At 36.2% G+C, this 22,368-nt stretch overlaps 2 protein-coding genes across 2 annotated transcripts in view; one reads left to right on the top strand and one right to left on the bottom strand.

Annotated features, from left to right (window-relative positions):
* LOC148941894 (trehalose transporter 1-like protein) overlaps window positions 1-10,203 on the bottom strand; it is a 60,109-nt gene extending 49,906 nt beyond the window's left edge. The window contains exon 1 of the mRNA XM_089103612.1: window positions 10,162-10,203. The gene's annotated coding sequence lies outside the window, so the exon portion shown is untranslated. The remainder of the gene's footprint in view (window positions 1-10,161) is intronic.
* Roc2 (Regulator of cullins 2) overlaps window positions 1-22,368 on the top strand; it is a 169,259-nt gene that overhangs the window by 104,573 nt on the left and 42,318 nt on the right. The window lies entirely within an intron of this gene.

Below are 22,368 nucleotides of genomic sequence, written 5' to 3'. Positions count from 1 at the left end.
GAAATTGGGTTGCCATTTTTCCACAACCTTCCCTGCAGGTAAGGTGGTTTAATATCAAGAGGCGCTTTCTGTCGTAAAATTTTCATTTCACTTTTACTGTGGATTAGCGTCAATCCGTAGTAGTGTTTCGCTTTCCCATGTTTAGCTGTCCCAGGGGAAGAATCGGTCTTCTATTTTCTCTTATTTTATACAAAGATTATTATGAAACCTTTTCTTTGAAAAGGGTTTAGTATTTTCAATCCGTACTTGTCAAAGAACTGTCTTTAGAAGACTGGGCTAATCTACTATCATTAGGATGATTCCTTTTCGTAGGGGTATTCCCCCAAATTATAAAAGTAAACAAGAATTGACAAACGTGAACCTATAATGGGTGTGATTCTCTGCCTTGAACCACCCCTATAGCGCGGGTCAGTCACCTAGAATTTGTCTGAAATCAGGTTATAAAAATGGATTTAAAATTTGTAGGTGTGTTTTGGGACGTGACCAGAAGAACTTTTAACATGGTTGGATGGAAGACTTGTGATGGGAGAGTATCTGCCAGGTGTTTTATGCTGAATAATCTAAAAAAACAAAATTTTTCCAGGGGAAGCAAAGAGCGAAGTTAAAACTTAAAACGGACAAAAATTATTTCTTCACAGCCTATCTAACATATATCAATAAAACTAGTACAAATAAACAAACTAATTATGTTTCCCTATGTGTCTAGGATTATAGAACACTAGCGCTTTACTGAAAACACAAAAGGCAAGTATAAAAAATAGGAATATTGATTTGGGTGTAAAAAGTGAGTATGCAGCCTGACAAGAATAATCTAATCTATAAAGCTTTTCACAGTCTTACACCAGTTGTGACATCAGTAACTTTCCATACATAATTAAAATTATCTTAAAAACATAAGCGTAAAGTTATATATTTTTTTTAATAACCGTAAAGTCATTGAACAGCATACAGATATATTGGATTGATTTATCAGGTAGCATTTTGTTCTCGCCAGCTATAATACCAATAGTGATTAATAAATAATTTTCAATTGGAAATATTTTAGTATTACTTGAAATGAAGATCAAATAAGACATAATATGAACTCTGAAAATCTGGTTATTTCTGTCCATACAACAGTGAATTTCAAGCTGTGATACGAATTCTAAAGCTATTCTATAGTCCTAATCCTAATGCTATCAAGCTGGCTGTACTTCAAACTTGTCTAGAAACTAATCGTGACATGTCCTTTTTAAAACCAAAACGGCAGCCAGGCATTGAACTGAACCATCGTGCAGAAATGTTACCAAATTAAACGAGAAAAAAAATAAAGCAATAATCCTAAAATGAATTTTTATTTATCTTAAAAGGGATTGATAATATTTTTATTCTGTAAAAAGTGTCCTTAATTGGTTTGTTTTTACTGTACCAAATTTCCTATATTATTGTGTGTTTTCAGTAAAGCGCTAGTTTTCTATAATCCTAGAAACACAGGGTAACATATTTTTTTGGTTTATTTGTACTAGTTTTATTGATATATATTAGATTAATTAAAAAAAACGTTTACATAAAATAAGTTTTTCAAAGAAAAGTAAAGAACTCCATTAAACCAAAAATAAGCAAAAATAAAATCAATTAATCTACCAAGCGTGAAACTACCGCAAATCAACATCAATAAATAAATGAAACCCAAAACGAACAGGAATTACAATAAATAACCGAGTCAAACTCAAAACGAGCAGAAATTAACATGAGTAGGGCTCACAACCCGTATGCCATCTCGAGACCAGAGCATAATTTGCACTTTACTGAAAAAATATAAATGTTTTGACTTTTATAACTTTAATATATAATATAATATTAGGATTTTTATTACTAAATATCAGTATATGTATATTAAACTGACAATGCACATTCATTTGTATTTTTTCAGTAAAGTGCAAATTATGTTCTGGCCTCGGGAAGCCACAGGGGTTTCATTAATCAAGTGAATTGGGACAGTAACCCAAGATGATAACCTTAATTTGAAACTAATAAAAAGTTTTAAGGAGCGCATTGTGAAATACTAATAGGACAGCTAAAGTACTCCATTGCAATCACTCAAGAAATGGTTTAATACGCGACACGAATTTTATGTAGAGCGAAAAACCTAAAACTGAGTCCCGGGTTTTTGGCTTCTAACAACTACCCGTTTGTTTATGTTGAACGTTTTTAACCGATCAATATGCGACCAACAATTAATAACGCATTTTGGAAAATAAAATTCCATATCTTGAATAATCTAATGAGATATGGTAAACATATCTTAGTATGTGTTTGTTAGTTAGTATGTGTATCTTAGTATGTGTTGAGGGGCGTGGTTGATTAATATGTGTCTATTTTAATGGATTGGTCACATAAAAACAGATAAATTTCACTTCTGTGATTTTTATGACTCGAAAACTTTTTGCTCTTTTTTACTGGTTTAAAATTCCACACAGGAGAGCTAATCAAGCTGGTTCTAATCCTTTATTCTTTTTACTGGACGAAATTCTCAAACAGGTTCTTTTAAGACCAGTCGTTTTATTTGTTTCCTAAAAATTTGAATGTGATAAAAATAAAGGTATAGAAATGCATCACAGATTTAAGAAAACGGAATTACAGCACACTTTCCATGGAATTGTAGGAAAGTAATATCTCTTTTTCTCCTTGGGCTTACTATGAAGTTCAACTTGAAAAAAAAGTTACAACTCCCTTTGAATTACTGCAGCCCAACTCAGCTTCGGAAATTCGGAAGGAGGTTGGTGTAACGCTACATCAATTTTATAGAAACTACTTTTCCTGAGTAAGCAGGAAAGATTTTTCCTGAATTACTGCGGGAAAAATCGGAAAATCTGTTCAAAGTTTGTGTATGGGAAATTAAGATACGATAGAAACAATTTTGATATCAAAAGTTCCAATTTCCATCTATTTTTGTTATCAAGGAAAGAGAATATAATGCATTTCTGACTGTAGAGAAATTTTGAAATGTATTAGAAAAACTAAATAAGATAGAAACAACGGACTTTAACCAACAACAGGAGTTGCTGTGTTTGAAGGGATGGGATTCGAATTCCAACTTCCCCATAACGTCACATAACACTTTTCGAATTTTCGCATCAGAATTGTTGTCACGCCAAATTACTTGAAATATTTGAATTTAACCTTTCGCAAAAATGTCACATAAGAGCTTTCAAATTGCCGCTGCAGAATTGTCCTCCTTCCACAGCGCTCGAACTAAGCAACGTTTGGTTTACTTGATTAGTTAACTAATAAATAGATTTTGACGTTTTTTGCAATTTCTAGTTATTTTTGAACGTTTTTACGAACGGTTTCTTAGTTAACTGAAAAGTTGACTATTAAACTACTATTAAGAAATCTTCATTGTTAGACATCTAGAAAGAATTTCTGGCAAGAAATTTGAACTTGACTGCTCATGCTTGCCTTTATGGTAAAAGTCTTGGCTCTAAAAATATGATGATATCATTGATGATGATGATATGATGATAAAAATATGATGAATATCATTTAGGATTTCCCATATTGAATAACACAGCTGTTTATTAAAGGCACTTACTCAGAGGTTATATTTTTAATTCTGGAGTTTAATTTTCTTCTTATAAGATGAAACAAGAGGTTTAAATTTATCACAAAAAGGTTGATTGCCTTCTTCATTGTTTTGACTGTCTCAGGCCTCACCTTCCTAAGCCTGATTGTCTTTTCCTAATTTTTTTTGTACGGCTCACGCTATAGCAACCTCTGCCAAACTCCGTTCTATTTGCAAAAACCTGGTAAACTTTCTTAAATCACTTTGTTCACTTTCTGGCAATAAAACACTAAAAGTGAAAAAAGTAGACTTGTTAGTTGACTAAGTTTTGTTTGATCGAACGCAACTTAATTTGAATCACGCCTTTCCCAAAAATGTCACATATGCCTTTCGAATTACTGTAGCAAAATTTTTCTCATCCCTAAATAACTCGAATAATGATAGAGTTTTAATAATTAATAGTTCCACACTGTTTATATTCGTGTGGAATTTTAAATTTTTATAAACCCTAGCTCAATATCCTACATAAATTGGCCATAATTCAGGTTGTCTGTTTGTCTCTTAGGCAGTATTTCCAGATGGGGTGTATTTGCGCCGTTTGGGCAAATTTTTGAGGTGGATAACCATTGAATTCTTTAAATCTGCCATTTTCTGCAATGATTTTTATTGTTGCAATTTTGACGCGTTTTTGGTTGAGTTATGGTGCCTTAGGCGCTTTCACTCCTACGGCTGCCAATTTCCGCAGTGATTTTTATTGTTGCAATTTCGGCGCGTTTTTGGTTGAGAAATGGTGCCTTGGGCGCTTTCGCACCTACGGCTGCATTACATTATGCCCGAAATCTTGCAACACCTTTTTTCAGGTACTTGAATTGTTTAAACATATAGTGCATTGGGTCAAGAAATCGGAACGAGATTAGTAATTTTTCTTTTTACACAATGGGTCATATTGCTACATATTACTCAAATTTTTGATTAGATATGCATATTACCGTGACTCAGCTCTCCCTTTGAGCAAACAACATTAATTGACCATTACTGAATTGATAATGGAAAATATTTTTATCATAGACAGCTTGGGTCGTATTGGTTGCATATTTTTCATATAACAGCTTGGGCATTCTGCTCTTAGATGATATATATTTTTTTGTTTCCATACATACGACGTAGATATTTTCGAAGACCACACTGCCTTTCCATGACATAGGCTACAAATACTACTACTACTACTAACAACTCATCGCATCACCAAGCCTCCTGAGGCCAACAAAGCTAGGCACGCTCCTCCTCCATCCCAATCTATTCAAAGCCTCCCTTTTTACACCCACCCACGAAGTTCCCATTTCCTTTAAATATTTCTTTGTGACGGCCTCCCCCCCTAGACGGGGACGACCCGCTTTCCGTTTAGCCCTAGATGGTTGGCCGAAAAGAACAATCTTCGGAAATCTGTCATACTTCATCCGCACAACATGCCCTAAGCACCTCAACCTTTCTTTCATTATAGACCTAGAAAGCGGTATTGAACCACATTTTTCATATAGCCTATTGTTTGAAATACGGTCAGTCAGCCGGGTTTCCAGAACAATCCTTAAGCAATTTCTCTGGGAAACATCTAGCAAATATTCATCCGCTTTTTGGAGCGTCCATGCTTCAGAGCCATATTTGACCACTGTCATCGCTGTAGCTTCTAATATTCTAATCTTGGTTTGCAGACTTATCTTCCTATTCTTCCAGACTTTTTTTTAACTCTGAAAAAACACCCTGAGACTTGTCTATTCTATTTTTAACATCTTCACTGCTCCCAACATCTTTACTAATAATACTACCAAGGTAAGTGAAGCTACCCCTCTGATCAATCTTTTCATTACCCAACGTCACCTTTTCATCTTCACTTGTTCCTAGCCTTAGTGACTTAGTATTCCTTACATTAATTTTCCAACCAATTCTAGTGCCCTGAACTTCCAAAACCTCTAAAACTTCACACTGTTATCTAGGATGCTTAAATCATCAGCATAATCCAAGTTCAGGAGACTTTTGCCTTCCCATTGGACTCCGTGGTCTCCCTTTGCCTTTCCTGTGCTCTTTAAGGCAAAGTCTAGCAAAATTATCCATATAAATGGGGATAGAACACAACGCTGCTTAACTCCTGATTTAATACAAAACCAGCTGCTAACCTTATTTCCTACCTTAACCGCAGCAGTGTTATTCTCGTACAATCACTTTAATGTATTTGCCTGGTATACCATACAAGGATAAAACCTTTACTAGAGCTCTTCTGTCAACAGAATCAAACGCTTGCTCATAATCTATAACACTGAGGACCAAAGGTGTTTGAAATCTTAGGCACTTCTCAATTATTAACCTAAGAGTGAATATTTGGTCAACACATCCTCTACCTTTTCTAAAACCACACCGCTCTTCTCTTAAAACTTTGTCTACGGCATCTCTCAGTCTAAAAAGTATCATATTACTAAGCAATTTGCTTCCTACAGAGACCAGACTAATGCCTCGATAATTACCACACTCACTTTTATCACCTTTCTTATAAAGTGGCTTAATTAAGGTTTTCCTAAAATCGGTAGGGACTTCCCCTTTTTCAAAAATTATATTCATAATCTTCAATAACTTATTTCTAACCTCAGAGCCACCATATTTAAGAAACTCATTTACTACCCTATCAGCACCTGGAGCCTTATTATTCTTTAATCCTTTTAGTACTGTTGCTAATTCCTGCTCACAAAACAAATCTTCCTTCACATCCAAGGTATCACAAACTTTTTCATTCTCCTCTATATTTTTTCCTGCAACTCTATCTCGGTTAAGCAAGTTCTCAAAATGTTCGGCCCATCTTGCTTTAGCTTTTTCCTTATCGCTAATTGCCACCCCATTCCTATCTTTAACTGGGACAAGACCGGATTGACTACTACCTCTCAATTTTTTAACGTGCCAGTACAATATTTTACTATTATGCCGTCTAGCTGCATCTTCTACAAATAACAGTTCAAATAAGGATAAAGCCTTTTATTTGACATTGAAAAATAATGACAAAAATTCTGATGTTTCGATCATATATACAGTGACTGTCATCAGCCGATATACTCAATATATCAGATCAAAATATCGGAATTTTTTGTCATTGTTTTTCAGTGTCTAATAAAAGGATTTTTCCCATTTAAACCGGTTGTTTTTTTTATTATTATTATTTATGACCTTTTGAGTATATATACGGAATAATTTCTATTCGTTTTGAGTTTTAATGTTGCTCATTACTTTCAGTTGAAAAAACTTGTCTTCTTTTGAACTAAGAGGGACAAATAAATAGAGTTCTAGGTCCCTTCCCCATGGGGGGAGGGGAGATTTTTATATACCTTGGCTACATATTGTCTCTTAAACTGTTTGTCGAGTAGTAATTTCGTGTGTTTAAGTAATGCCGGGCATGACACCCTTCGTAGACTATTGAGGCCAGAATAGAGTTTATGAATAGAGGGCAGTTGAATGTTAGTTTGTGCTTTTCATTTCAGGATAGTGTGACTAAAATTTTGCAAAGTCTGGCCTCTGCTCTTTTTATCTCTATGATTCCCCTTTTGGGTAATTAATTAAAAAAATTTTTAAAATAAATAAGTCCGTCAAAGAAAAGTAAGGAGCCCCGTTAAAACAAATATGAGCAGAAATAAAATCATGTAATCGACCAGGCGTAAAACTACCACGAATCATCATTAATAAATAAATGAAACCAAACTTAGACAGAAGCTACAATAAATAACCATGTCAAGTTCATCACACGCAGAAATTAGCACGGGTTAGACTCGAAACCCCTACATCTTCCCAAGCCCCGAACAGAATTTGCACCTTACTGAAAAAAATATAAATCTTTTTACTTTTATAACTTTAATGAATCAAATAATATAAACATTTTGATTACTAAATATCAGTATATGTATATTAAACTGACAGTGAACATTCATTTGTAACCTTATATGCCCCCAGGGCATAACTTACAACCCTTGTCCTGAGGGCTTTGGGGGAGTGTCCTCCTCAAAAACATAATTTCTATCTGGAAATCAACTACGCTAAATAAAATGGCATAATAAAATTTCCAAAACTTTTAACTACGTTGTATAAAATGGCTATCTAAAAATTTTGATTGGATGTGTTTGGGGAAAAGATGGGTGTGAGAGGGGTGTTAGTTGCCCTCAAATCACTTTCGACTATTAAAAAAGGCACTAGACCTTTGAATTTCCAATCGAATGATACCTTTTTCAAGTTTCTACGACAAAGATTTCAATAAAAACTTATATGTCCCCGGGCATAACTTATAACCCTTGCCCTGAAGAATGTGGGGGGAATGTCCTGCTCAAAGGTATAATTTTCTGAACTTTAAACTGCGTGGAATGAATGTTCATTCCCTTAAATGGTCCCAATACCAAACGGAATTAAATTTTATAATGTCTAATTTTCACCAGGGCTGCTAAGAGGAACTTTCTGGCCTGATGGTCTCTCCTATATTTTTTTTTTCTTGGCGTCCAAAAGAATTTGCAGAACTGAAATATTCTAGTTGCCCCCCCCCCAAAATATAGCAATTATGGTTGTGTTTAAAACTTATTGGGAACAAATTGGTCTCACTTAGAGGGGGGGCTGGGGTTATTTTGTCTCCAAAGCTTTGTGGTTGGTTTTTCAGACATAAAAAAGCACAGTCTTGTTGCAAACTAACGGGCCTCGACTATCCAGAGCGGAACAAAATTGCAGACCAGAGATATTTTTCTATCTTATTTTGGGATATTATATGAATGAAATTTTGGCAATGGATCTACAGATAAATTAGATCCTAGGTCTTCGCATAGGTCCCCAAAAAGATCAAAATTACTGCCTGGGCTTTGCAGACACAGACAGAGAACGGAATAATGTATGTTTTTATTCCCGTTCACTGCCGGTGTCAAGAGATTCCCCGAGTCTTGACACTCTCTCCGAGTCAACCTAAGTTCCGCTACCCATACAGGGGGTTAGGTTGACCCCCTTTCATTTCTCACTCACCCTTTACTCTACAAACAAACTCCTCACGACCATAAGGGATTTGAATCGACCATTAAGGAATAAGAATTTAACCATTAAGGGAACCATTAAGAATCACGACCATTAAGGGATAAGAATCTAATAAGGGATTTTAAGCTCTTTCTCCCATCCCTTGCCTACTTGTAAGGCTATAAAGATTCAGTTGAAATATATAGTTTAGCTTAAAAGAGAAAAAAGCTCAAGTTTGACACAGACTCCAGATCAAGCCCTCGGAGGCATCTTGTTGATTCTCATGATCTGGGGCAACCCGATTCTTTCAAACAAACGAATTGTGGCAACATATAATGAAAGGGCTTGTTTATTCTGATTTGCTTTAAATAATCAAACTTTCAGTTTAAATGTATTAAAAGGCATTCGATAAATAGAATGATTATATGCGCCAATTAGCTATGCACGTTGACTACAAAAGGTTTTCAGTAAATCACTGGTCAAGATTTAGCATGAAGAAGTTTAAGGGGTTTGAGAGTAAAGGTCTAGAATTAGGCCTGTCAAAAGGAGACATGCTAGAACAAAAAGATTTATATTTTTAGATTATTATTTTTATGCTTACTCCTATGGTTTGGTTCGCGTTTTTGACAATTCATCAACCAGCCCCCTTCTAATGGTCTCATTTATCCCTAGGTTATATGTAGAAACTAACCAAAAATGATTGGAATTCTCACTTTATAACATGCAGCGAGTATCAATGAATCATGTTTCCTTGTTTTTTTTCTGTTTTTGTCTGTTTTTTAATCAATATTCGTCAATTATTATGTTACTTTTTTATATATAGCCTAAGGAGTACTTGTGTATTATACCAAACACAGTTGAACAGTTTGCTGAATGTAAGATCTGAGAAAACCACTTTCATAGCCACAAAGACAAATAACGGGTGACTGAATGCATTGAAGTTCTATAATTTGGGCTATATATTTGCCCATTAGGGGGGGGGATAAGGTTAGGTTAGATACTTTACCATATCATTATATGAACTAAAGTATTGTATTTTCATCATGTTTAGGTATATTTCATTATGATTAACCTAACTTAACTTCTTGAGTATGTTTGGTATAATACATAAGTACCGCTTAAGGCTATATGAGACCATTGGAGAGGGGCTGGGAATGAATCGTCAAAAATGTGAACCAAACCATGAAAATAAGCATAAAATTAGTAATCTATGAATCTGTCTCTTTTTGTTATAGCATGTCTCCTTCTGAAGAAGTCCATTTCTAGATCTAGCTTTTTACTGGTTTGAGAGATTTGAGGGGGGGGGGCAGTGTCTCCATTATATTGGACAAATTATTATCTTTTGAGGTTTAAAGTTGCTCTTCGGTTTCATTTGAAATTTTTTTTTTCAGTTTTTCAGAAGATTATGTCTAATGAAGTCCTACCGGTGGGAGAGAGGGTGGGATCAAGAACTTGAAAATACCGCCACATTTCCCAAATTGGGCTATAGATCCATTCCTTAAATTTTCGATAATTTAGCCCAAAAATTAATCGAATAGTCACTGTTCAAATTTTTTCTTATAAAACGACCAATAGAAATCCTTATGTCACGCTCAATGTACCTTTTTTCTATATCCGTTTCCAGTATCCGTAATGTGTTTAAGACCGCTTGTACCAACACTCTTTCAAGAATTGTTCCTAACCCGATGCAAATCACCCTTTATATGTTGCAGGGTGGTTTACCCGAGGGTAGCATCACGTCAACGTGACTAAGCTGATAATCATAATATATCTCTATTTTTAACCCATTAGATGTAACTTTTAGTCGTGCTTTTTCTTGATTTCTTAATTTTAGTCGTAAGTTAATTATAAAAAAGTAGTAGGCTATGTTTGTCGTTTTTTTTTTTATTCAGTTTATGTTAAAAACGCTCCCGGAGGAAGCTACTAAATTTTTTTTAGGATTGCCTGCTTTAATTCAAAGTACTAAGGACATCAAAAATCAAACATTCCACCCTCCTGAACCATTTTGCGTTTATCTGTACCTGAAAACCCCCCGTTTTCTAAGATTTTTATGGTACTCCTGTACAATCCAGAACACACTCGAGAAGTTTGCTCAGTTGCATCAGCGAAAATCGGTTTACAATTCTGTCTTCGGAGACAATTAGCTTAGGTTCACTGAAATAAACTACGTTGTAGCTATATTTTAATTAAATATTTAATATATAGACTTGGTATTTTGGTTAGGTTAAGCTAAGCTAGGTTAGACTAAGTTAGGTTAGGTATTTAATATAATGGGTTCTGGGCGGTCTGCTTTCCATAATTCTAAGTTGTAGTACCCATAATTTTGTTAATGAAGTATTATGTTTTCATCATACTTTGGTATATTTCATCAGGATTTGCCTAACTTCACTTCTCGAGTGTAATATTGGTCGGGAGTATCATTTTTCTTTTGGTTGTTTCGAACTTGTGAAGTTTTTAGAGCAGTAGTACTACATATCCGTCAGTGCTGCCACATTAAGCCGTGAAATTAATAATAACAATATCTTCTATAAAAATGAGACATTAACTATCTATTGGTTCCCAAATACAGCTGTATATCTGTTATAGCGCCAATGCTAAGTTGTTCATCCATTGACGCACTGTAGAACCGGTTTCTTCGTTAATTTCTTTCAGCTTAGCGAGAGACATGACAAAGACAAGTGACAATAGATGGAAAATAAATAGTTTGGGCTATATATTTGCACATTAGGGGATAAGGGTAAAGTATTTGAGCAGTGTGAGGTTAGAAAACAATTCTTACTTCATAATATGCAGAATAATTGTAGCTAACACATTTTGCATGCAGACCCGCTATACTTTACTCCAATCTCTCCCTAATGTGCAAATATATAGCCCAAGTTTGTTTCTAATGTATTCTATTTATATCATACTTAGGTATAATTTCTCTGGGATTAGTCAGAGAAACAGGTTCTGCTTAGATGAAGAACTTAACATAAGCGCTATAACAGATAAGTTCCAGCAGAACTTTCAAGACAAACAATTTGCTTAGTTTTCAGTAAGGTCCAAATCGCATTTCAGCCATTTGGGAGTTTTAGGAGCAGCGGTATCTTTATTAGCGGTAATTAGGGTTCGTTTTAAGTTTGGATTCTTCGTTTTTTTCTGTTTGTTATAGACCTTTGCCTGGAGCTCTCAACCCCTACATGTGTGTATGCCCTTTGATGTAGTAAACATAGCCTTTTTTCTATTATTTTTTTTTTAGCTACATGCAGTTTTGGTTCTCTTGCAAAATTTATGCCTACAAAATTAAAGGGTCAGGCTGCGAAAGGCTTGGGTCTTATAATCCCCTATTCTTTTACATATGGCTATTTCTAGGGATTTTTCTGCTAACTATTCTTCTTAAGGAATAAACAGAGGGGTTTTCAGGGATATTGTCCCTTCCAAATGGAAGTCTTGCGTCTGGCAACGATGCTTCTTAAGTGGAGTGCCTCCTTACTAGAGACTACTACTTTGCAAAGTTTTTATTTATTTGATTTTGTAACCAAGCAATGTCATTTGACATTTGTCATTTGTAACCAAGCAATTTCATTTGATATGTCAAATGTCAAAGAAATTGCCTTCAATTCTATCTGGAAGCCGGGTTTTTGAAGCCCCTCATTACAAATTTGAAATAAACCTACATTTTAAAATTAAGATTTGGCTATTATAAAGCAGATTGTATATATAAGGATCACTCTGCTCGAGGTTCATTCGTTGCCTGCACCAGGCGCCTTTAGTTGATTCGACCAAATGGTCGAAATACCTTAGTATTATAATTTTTCAGTTGAAATGGCCTTGGGTCTAATGGACTCGTGCCAAGTTTCCGGAAACATACTTAAGGTACCTTACCTTCTTAGCAGAGATTAATTTCCGGTGCTCGAACAAACAGAATGTTTGCACAAAACTATACCTTTAAGGTAAGACCGTATCCAGGGGGCATTTTACCGGGTTTGTACCCCCCCCCCAAAAAAAAAAGAAAAGAAAAAACTGGCAGACTTGTAAAAAAGTAGCAAAAATACATAAACAATTTTGGTACTGTTCTATTAGCTCGATGCCACGCGAGAAGTGAAGTTTGGTTAATGCTAATGAAATAAAACAAAGTAGGATAAAATATAATAGTTTAGAAACAAATTTCGGCAATATATTTGCACATTAGGGGGGTGGGGGGGGGTAAAGCATAGCATATATTGAATACGTAACCTAACTTAGGTACCTTTTCCCCCTAAACCCCGAAAAACTAATGTTTAAATATTGTACAAACCACTGTTTGCAATCTTGGTATAGGATTCCTCCGTTAAAATAACCTGTTTGACTATTTTGTTTAGCATCTTCCCTATACAATGTATCGCGTGGATTCGAGCTAATAGAACAGTACCATTTTTTTATGTATTTTGTAAGGTTTTGGTACCCCCCCCCCCAAAAAAAATAAAAATAAAATAAAACTCCCCCTCCGAACCAAAATTCTGGATACGCCCTTGCTTTAAGGTATGCTATTTCTGCTTCTACTGCCACTACTTGCTAAAAATATGAAGACACTGTTCAAACTTGAACCTGGGACCTCGTAAGATTCAGCAAGATTCTGCGAACTGGTCCATTTTTTCGGTCTCGAAACATGCAGAATGTCGTTATTTTGAGTGTACTCCGATCCGGGGCTTTCTCTGTATTTGATTTTCCATGTGAAAGAAAAGCTTTGTAGGGATTTTGTCAAGGGGTTCCTGCTGCGGTGTTGTCCTTTGAAAGGCTGCTCCCTGTCAAAGCTGCCTGGAAAATCCTATAAGTCTTGTGTTCAAGGTGATGCTGTGATTTGTCTTGCTCCCCGCGTGATCTCTCTTCTCACTAAGTGAGAAGTGAAATCGAACTGAGAGGGTTCAATATTTCAATATAGAAATTTGTGATTGCAACGGAGGCAGACTTCCGGTGAGAATGGATTCTGGTTTATGGTGAAAATATGGTGGTAACTCATTTTTGTCAAAATAAATCTGAAATGAATTGTAAAATGCATTTTTCAAACAATTAACAATGCTTATATTCTAACATAGAAGTGCAAAAGCAAGTACATAGTAAAAAAAAATATATTTGCCCAATTGAATACAAACACAAGGCCAAAATTACAATTTGAGTATATTAAAACAAAACATAGTATGTATATATTCCTCCATTCAACACTCACTCGCTGCCTGCACCCAGCAAAGACCAATTGATTTGACCGGTGTTTTTAAAAACTTTAATATTTCAAATTTTTAAGTTGCAACGGCTTCGACCGGTATTGTCTCTTACCACTTTTTTTAATTTCACCTATAATACCTTAGGGAACAGCGATTTCCTTACTCACATAAATAAGATTATAGATTTGTAGAAAATATCCAGCCCTACTGATATCACTGTTACAACTCCTACCGTGACTACTCCCGCCAGTACTTCAGACTCCCAGAATGTGCACACGATTTTTCTTTTTTTTTCGGGGGGGGGGAGGGGAGAAGCCAATAATAAAGTAACAAATTGTATTGGCTAATTTGAATAACAATTGCTCACATATCAGGGGAAATTTAGGATTGGGAAAGGGGTTGGTCCCAAGCCCCTCCTTATACTACATATACTGGTACGATGAGTACACCTTTGACGACAAATCATAGTAAGACTACTGTTTCACTACAAACTAGACATATAGGCTTATAATTTTTGTTCTTGCTACATCATATATTAGCGTAGAAAGTATGGAGAGGGCCAAATCTGTGGGAAATTAAATATTCTAGTGCCGTTTCATGGGATTGCAACTGATTGTTAGATGACTAAACGCCCATTCAATGTTTTTGTGCACTGGAGTCCCAAATGGCAGTCTACGGTCCTACATGACACAGTCATATCTCATTTAGAAGTTCTGCTGAATTCGGCAGAACGAATGTATGATATACCCTTGACCTAATATTCTTCTAATATGTTTCTCTGACCCTGAATCCTAATGAAATATACCTAAGTGTGATAAAAATATAACACTTTAGAAACAAATTTGGGCTATACATTTGCACATTAGGGGGGGGGGTAAAGTATAGCGGCTCTGGATGCCTAATGTGTCAGGCACAATTATTCTGCACATTATATAGTTAGAATTGTTTTATAACTTCACCCAGTCCAATAACTTTACCCCCACCCCCACTAATGTGCAAATATATAGCCCCAATTATATATTTTCCATCTATTCTGTCACTTCTCTTTGTATTGTCTCACGCTAAGCAGAAAGAAACTTATGGGAAAAAAACGGTTCTACAATACATCAATGAATGAACAACCTCTGTGGTCGGGGGCATATGATACAAGTACCGTTAGTTCTAATGTTGGCTTGAGAATAAATATCCCCTTAGCCAAATGTTCCCTAGAAGACCCCCCTGAAAAGTTAACGAAGTTCCTCCCCTGGAAAGAAAAGATTTCTATAAAAGACTAAAAATATCAAAAGAATGTTGTTCCCCGCTTCCCGTAATTTGTTTTGTACGTTTCAAAATTTGGGAAATTTAACAATAGAACTACTTTTGGTTTCTTTGATTTGTTCTTGAATTCTGATCAATTTTTTAAGATCAATTTTAATCAAAATCTTTTTTTTTGTTCTTCCCCCCCCCCCAACTAAAAAGATCTGTACGCGCAAGCTACATATTATTTTATTTGTTTTGTTTTGTGTTTTTTTTGTCAATTTGAACATAGCGCAAATTGCTTGTGAATCCTTTAAGTAAACGAAAACGTTATCTTGTTCTGTTTGCTCACATTCTTAGAGTTTGAAATCCCCTCCTTAGTGGCCTTTGCTGACGTAGAAGGGCGTTAGCTTTGACGTCAGGGATGTTCTACTGTTTAAACTTGTTTGCTCTATCTACCCTAGCTTTATTGTTCTCACTAATCTTTATGTTTGAGCTGTTCACAGGCAAAACTGGTTCAGTCCGCTTTTTAAGTTTTATTTTCGAAGTACTTGATTCACTTTACCTGTACCCATCCGCGCTTCTCAACCCGGCCATCGAATTCAACCCATGGGCGTACGTAGCTTCTTCTATAGGGGGGGGGGGCAGCCAATTTTTTATGAAGGGCGGGGGGCTGAAGTTATATTGGCAGTTCACAAAACCTTACATTGCCAGCAAGTTCTATCAAACCTATGAAATCTTTATTAATAAGTAATCACCAAAGATCATAAATTATCAATAAGATTCAGCATTAATCAATCTTCTTGGATTATAACTAAATCTTTCCAAGACATTATGGATTATTGCTTCTTGTTTGACTTTTATTCTGTCATTCCAGCAGATTTTTTCCAGCTTTCTCAACCTTTTATCAACTGCTTTTAGCCATCTACCTTTTTTCAACTGCTTTTTCAGCCATCTGCTTTTTCAGCCATATCTAGTGTAAATTTGAAGTTATAAGGGGGGGAGCATCTACCCTCCTTCCGTATGCCCATGATTCAACCCAGCAAAGGTCTAGATTGGGCCTTTTCAGAAGGAGACTTCCTAGAACAAAAAGAGACATTTTTAGATTGTTAATTTTATGCTTATTTCCATGGTTTCGTTTGCGTTTTTGAAAATTCATCCCCATCCAATCTAATGATCTCATTAAGCTCTAATCATCACATAGCCTAAAGCTTTAGGCTATGTAGAAAAAAGTATTGTAATGATTGCTGAAAACTGATTCGAAAACAGATAAAAAATGGCAAAAACGAGGAAATTCGATTCATCGACACTTGCTCAGTTGCTCTATATTACAAAGTAAGAAATCATTTATTTTTTTGATGGCTATATGAGAACGTTAGAGGGGGGCTGGGGGTGAAAAATCAAAATGAGAACCAAGCCGTAGGAATAAGAATAAAATTAGCAATCTAAAAATGTGTCTCCTTTTGTTCTAGCATTTCTCCTTCTGAAGAGGCACAATTCTATGTATTTACTGTTAACCCATCTAATTGGGTTATATCGATGTCTAATTTTGTATCTGATCGTAAACCACTTTGTTATATTAAAGTGGTTAGTCCAATCCAGGAAACAAACCGTTCAGCAACTAAACCGTTGCTGGATGTTGAAAAGCTTTTATATTCTTTCTTCTGCATCCTTCAGCTTCACTTCGCTTCAGCTCCGCGATGATCGTCCCAGGTCCCTTAGATTTCCTTCATCCTCTACATCGGATCGGATGAATTATCAGCTCCGTAGCTCTTAGAATGTGCAAATTCCGCTTACTCTAACAGTAAGATATTAATTAAATCCTTCAGCTATGTGTTATTATATGGAAAACCCTTCCTGTTTTTGTTCGAGAATGCCACCCGTTTGGCACCTTCAAATGACTTGTAACAAATTTTTTATTTCTGATCGGTTTTTAGCTGTTGATTGCCGGCATGGGCGTAGGGGGGGGCCGCTCCCCCCCCCTAGACCTTCAAATTTACATTAGATGTGGCTGAAAAAGCAGATGGTTTGGAAAAAGCAGTTGATAAAACTCCATCACACTCTCGACTGCCCCCCCTAGACAATATGCTGCCTACGCCCATGATTGCCGGTCTAGTTTTTGCTCAGTGATAAGAATATATTCTTGTAAACTGCTGAAATCTTCCATGCTCTCTTTCTCTCTATCACTTTTTCATTCTTTTTCTCTCTCTGTCTCTCTTTTTTTGTTTACTCTTATCGGTACTTGTGTATTATTCGCCACTCACTCAAGTTTACGCTGTGTCAAACTCGAGAACAAACCAGTTTCTTTGTTAATTTCTTCGGTACTTTAGAAACGAATTTGGGCTATATATTTGTACATTAGGGAGAGGTGGTGGTAAAGTATGGCGTGTCTGTATGCGAAATGTGTTGGGCACAATTATACCGGTTTGTTCTCGAGTTTTACATAGCGTAAACTTGAGTGAGCGGCGTATAATACACAAGTACCCTCTTATAAACTATTTATGAGTTGATGTTTAAATAGTATGTGTATTTTACCCCTTCTTTTCAGTCCATGGAGCCTGCGGGGATAAGTGCATTGTATTTGTTTCATGTTTTCTTTTTGTGGAAAACATGGTTTTATTTTGAATAACTACTCACTGCAGCACCAAGCCACATGAGGCTAACACAGCTGCGGACGTTCCTCCGCCCCAGTCTTTCTAAGCTTCACTCTTTACTCCCTCCCAAGAAGTTCTAATTTCCTTTAAATCCTTTCTTGCGACTTCTTCTCGCCCCATTCGGGAACCCGGTGATTTTCTTTGAAGACTTTTCTTGTAGATTTTCCTGAAGAGAGAAGTGTTGCTTGTCTTTGTTGAGCTGAAGGGGGAATCGTAGGACATTTTATGTTCTTAAAGTTACCCTTCCCTAGTTGTTAGTAATGGTGAGGAATTTAGGAGCATAATTTATTTATATCCTATTAGTTTCTAGTCATTCTGTAGGGGGGGGAGGGGATTGCAGGGTGGTTTTCCATTCTCTGCTACTCCACCTGCAGTGGCGGATCCAGGGGGGTTTGAGGGGGGGTGCGCTCCCCCCCCCCTAGTGTAGTCTAAAGTAGTGTAATTTACTTAATTAACTGAAGTTTGCGTTAATTAAATTTGCTCATAACGCAAGTTTATCGGATCAACCTATTTTGCTACCCCCCACCCGCTAAAAAAAAATTTCGGATCAACCTATTTTGCCCCCCTCCCCTTAAAAAAAAATCCTGCATCCGCCCCTGCTCCACATGCAGAGGCTATAACGTTTTCTCATAATTTTTTTTCTTTTTTTGGAAAGGGATTTCAAGTAGACTTTAGATTCTTTTTTTGGGGGGTAGGGGGAATATTGAAAGGTTACAAGAAAACTTATTGTATTCTAACTTTATGAGAGCACCCCGCCCCTCTCTTTTGATATATATTGATGGAGTTTTGAGCCTTAGACGCTGCTGTGGCTCGATTGACCCTCTCCCAAATGGGATAACCTGAACCAAAAGGTGATATCTGAATATGTTGTTTTATTTTGAATTGTCATACATCCCAGCTAAACTTGCTAAATTTCAAATAACTCAAATTCAACACATTAACTTATGCGGAATCTGACAAATCACTGGTGTCAAAAAAGCGGCATTCAGGGGTACCAATTGAAGCGAGGTGTAGTTGCCCCCTCAGATTACATAGCCCTCGGTAGATTCGACAAATACCTTTCCATTAAATTTTTTTAAAGCAAATGTCTCCCCCCTCTTGATTTGTTATCAAATCATTCCCCTCCCCCATCTTCATTTGTTATTCCCAGCGCCAGACATATTCTGTCTATGGCAGCACAGTATCTAATAAACTCCGTTTTAATTGCCAGCTACTAGCTAAACTGTATAACGATTTTTAAAACAATTTATCTCCGGTTGTATAATATCTGAAATAGAAGATATACGGCTCTGAACGCAGGGAATTCAACGGCTGGTTTTATCCTTTTTACAGAGTGATTCATAATTGTCGCCATCACTGCTATAGATCATATTTGACATGTTCACACTTTTTGGATAATTGCCGAATAGTGATTACTAAGTTATTCTTAAAAGAAGCGTCAGCATGGCAATGTAGATTAGGATCAAAGGTCGACTGAACCTTCATTGTCCTGCTGATCCTCACGTTGAGAACAACTTGAAAATAGTTTTTTGGCAAGTGCCTCAAAATTTTTGACAAGTACAGATTTTTGGGCGTGACGTTGACGCTATTAAGAAATGCAGTGGCTTTTGTAGATACTGAATTTTGTAAAACGAAAATCATATCAAAAGTCCGGATCTGCTCTTACTTTTAAGACCAGTCAGTGTGTGACTCCTCGTTCTGATGCCACGAACTGATACATTTTCGGGTGAAATATCCCATATTAGAGTATTTGGTATTTATCGGTTATTGGAAACTCACCCAACAAGTGAAATTAGGTTAATCCTACTGAAAAATAACAAAACAGGATGATAAAATAATACTTTAGAAACATAATTATGGAAACCTAACCTAACCTGACGTAAGCTAACCCTTACCCCCACCTCTAATGACAAATATATAGCCCAAATTATACAAGTCCAATGCATTGTATCATCCTTAACTTGTTTTGTAGCTATGAAACCGTTTTTCTGGTGTGTAACCTAAGCGTAATTCTTGAATGTGTTTCCAATAACCGACAATTACGGAGTATTTTTTCAGTCAAAAAAAGGAGTTTATGCCCCCCCCCTCCTATAAAATTTGTCCCTGGTTTCCTTGTTATTTAACTGCGCAATTGCTCAAATGTAGATGTAATCTTCGCTGTTTGTGTTAGACCTGGAGACATATTTACAGCTCTCAGTTTTTGCACTAATTTATCTTATTTGTTTTGTGATCAGTAGAGATTGAACACCAAATATTATTGTTTTTATTCTAGACAGCTTGTCGCCGTCGTGGGAAACTTGGGACCTGTTATCAAAATTTCAAAATATTTCTGGTCTCAGACTGCTTGGCGCCTTCCAAGTAAAATGTTCTATCTTAAATAAATAAATAGGAATTTGGCAATAGTCAGTGCAAATGAGTTCATTTTGGCTCGATTTTAAGCCGTGTCATTTGTTAAAACTAATCGAGCCAATGTTGGATTCACACTCAGGCTCATAATACGGATGTTGTTGATGGGGAGAGAGGGCAACAAAAAATGTTATTTGATAATTTGGATAAAATTTCTCAGAAATTTGGGAAAATTTATTTTGGTGGAGCCTGTTCCAGGAGCCCCCGCCCCCTTCCTCTACATGCATACGTCCCCGTTCTCATTGGTGCTTTCACTGGGTTTAGCCGTATCCCCTCTCGCTTAAAATCCCCCGGATGTATTTCCCCCTCGCGGTGTATTCCCCTACGGAAATCCCCCGCTCCCGGATAATTCCCACCCATATTCCCCCTGAATAATTCCAGATGTTCATTAGAGGGGAAATTGAGAGTTATTTATTGCTATTATTGTTTGGTTGGTAGCTTCCCGCTTTTTCAGTTTTGTGGTTTAGAATTCAAATATTGTAAGTAAAATCTTGGACAAGATTTGATTATTTAGTCAGAATTTTCGATGAAAAGCAGTTTTGTTGCTCAAGTTCTTATATTCAAGGAGTATTTAGGCAGATGTTTATCTAAATCAAAACGAACTATGATCATGTACATCTTCAAAAAGGTGAAAAAGCAATATCTCAAGAACGGCTTGCATTATTATTCAATTAGACCTTTAAAGGTAAGTTATGGCAGATTTTGAACTAGCCAGAAGGTGCCACATGTATACTATTAATGCTAACGCTGCAGCAGGGACATCTAGGATTTTTTCGGGGGGGGGGGAGGGGGATTACAATTTTTTTAAAGGCATCAAAAAAAATTAAAATCATTTTTGCTACGTTCTTACGAGTTGGACAAACATTTGGGTTTGGGGGTTCAAACCCCCTAACTCCCTCCCTTGGATACTGCCTTGTACTACAGCTACTGTAACTAATGACGCTAAGGGTATTAAAGTTAAACTTTTAGGGAACGTTTAGGGAGAATTTCAATTAATTTATGTATAGGCCTAGTGGGGTGATTATTTACCTAAACAAGCTTTGCTTCAGGTTTTGTTATGTTTATTGTTAATGAATAACCGCTTTCTCTCATCAAAAAAACAAATAAAAACAAAAAAACTTTATACATACATGTTTTCAAAAGCGCATATGAAAAATATCAAAGGCAGCGCCGCTCTATAATAGCCAGCAATATCACTGAAACTTTCAAAGGAGCTAATTCGATTGGAAATTAAAAGTTCTAGTGTCCTTTTTAAGAGTCAAAAGTGATTGGAGTACAAGTTACCCTCCTCCTAAGCCTATTCATTTGAATTTCCCAAGGAGTATTCATTTGAATTTCCCAAGGCGTCATTATGTGAGTTTCCCGAGGGGGGACCGAATTTTATAAATCATGTACACCAGATGAAGCGTTGCCAAGTGTGGTGGAACTGTGCAAGGCACGTACGCAGGAATTTTTTTCGGGGGAGGGGGCCAAATCCTTCAAACCCATTATTCTGTGAGAAAAATTAGAAAATTATGGGAGAATGAAAAAAATCGTGAGATTTCGGGGGGGTTTGCGTACGTCCCTGAACTTTGCTGCACATATGGCGCTCTAATATGTACACCAGCACTGAAAGGGGCTAATCCCTTGAAATTTCCGTGTAGCTAGTTACTTGTATTACTGATACAATTGATTATAGCTAACAATTTAAATATTGCCCTCTCCTATTGAACAATAGTCGCGCTATAGGTAACCCTTCAATGAAGTACTGGAAATTACCAGAAAATTTAAAGACTTTAGTAATTATTTAGGTCACTTGTGCTATATAAGGCCTATCCAAATTAATGATCTATTTGGCGTTTTAAAGGGTTTGAAAAATAATTTGGTAAGGGTGAATGCTCTTTATTGTCTGACAAACCTAGTAACAGATAAACCTGAATTTCGAAATTTATTATTAGGGGTAGTATTTGTTATTTCTGTCAAAAATTGAGCCCGTCTCTGAAGATTGTAACTAGCGCCAGATTTACCTTGTGTGAGTTTGATTATTTACATTTAGAATTTTCACTACCATCCATGTATTAAAAAATTAAGAGAAATCAGGAATTCAATTTTCAATGAGGGAAACTTCACTATGCAGTTTTTGTTAGTAGACGCCGCTAAATTTGAAAAAACTGAACGTGGTGGAAACACAAGCAAAAATCAAGCTAAAAACATGCGGTACCAAGTGGCTTAAGAATTTGTTGCTTTCTTTTGAAGGTGTAGTTGTCTTTTGTGTAAATGTTTCAATTTTTACAGACAAAATTGCCGTCAAATTTAATAATTGCTTTCACTGATTTATTTTCACGGTTCAGTG

This window comes from Artemia sp. Qi Xiang Cuo, chromosome 17, assembly GCF_049724085.1.
Source record: "Artemia sp. Qi Xiang Cuo chromosome 17, ASM4972408v1, whole genome shotgun sequence".
In the NCBI taxonomy this organism is placed as follows: domain Eukaryota; kingdom Metazoa; phylum Arthropoda; class Branchiopoda; order Anostraca; family Artemiidae; genus Artemia; species Artemia sp. Qi Xiang Cuo.
This window is presented reverse-complemented; position numbering and strand designations above follow the sequence as displayed.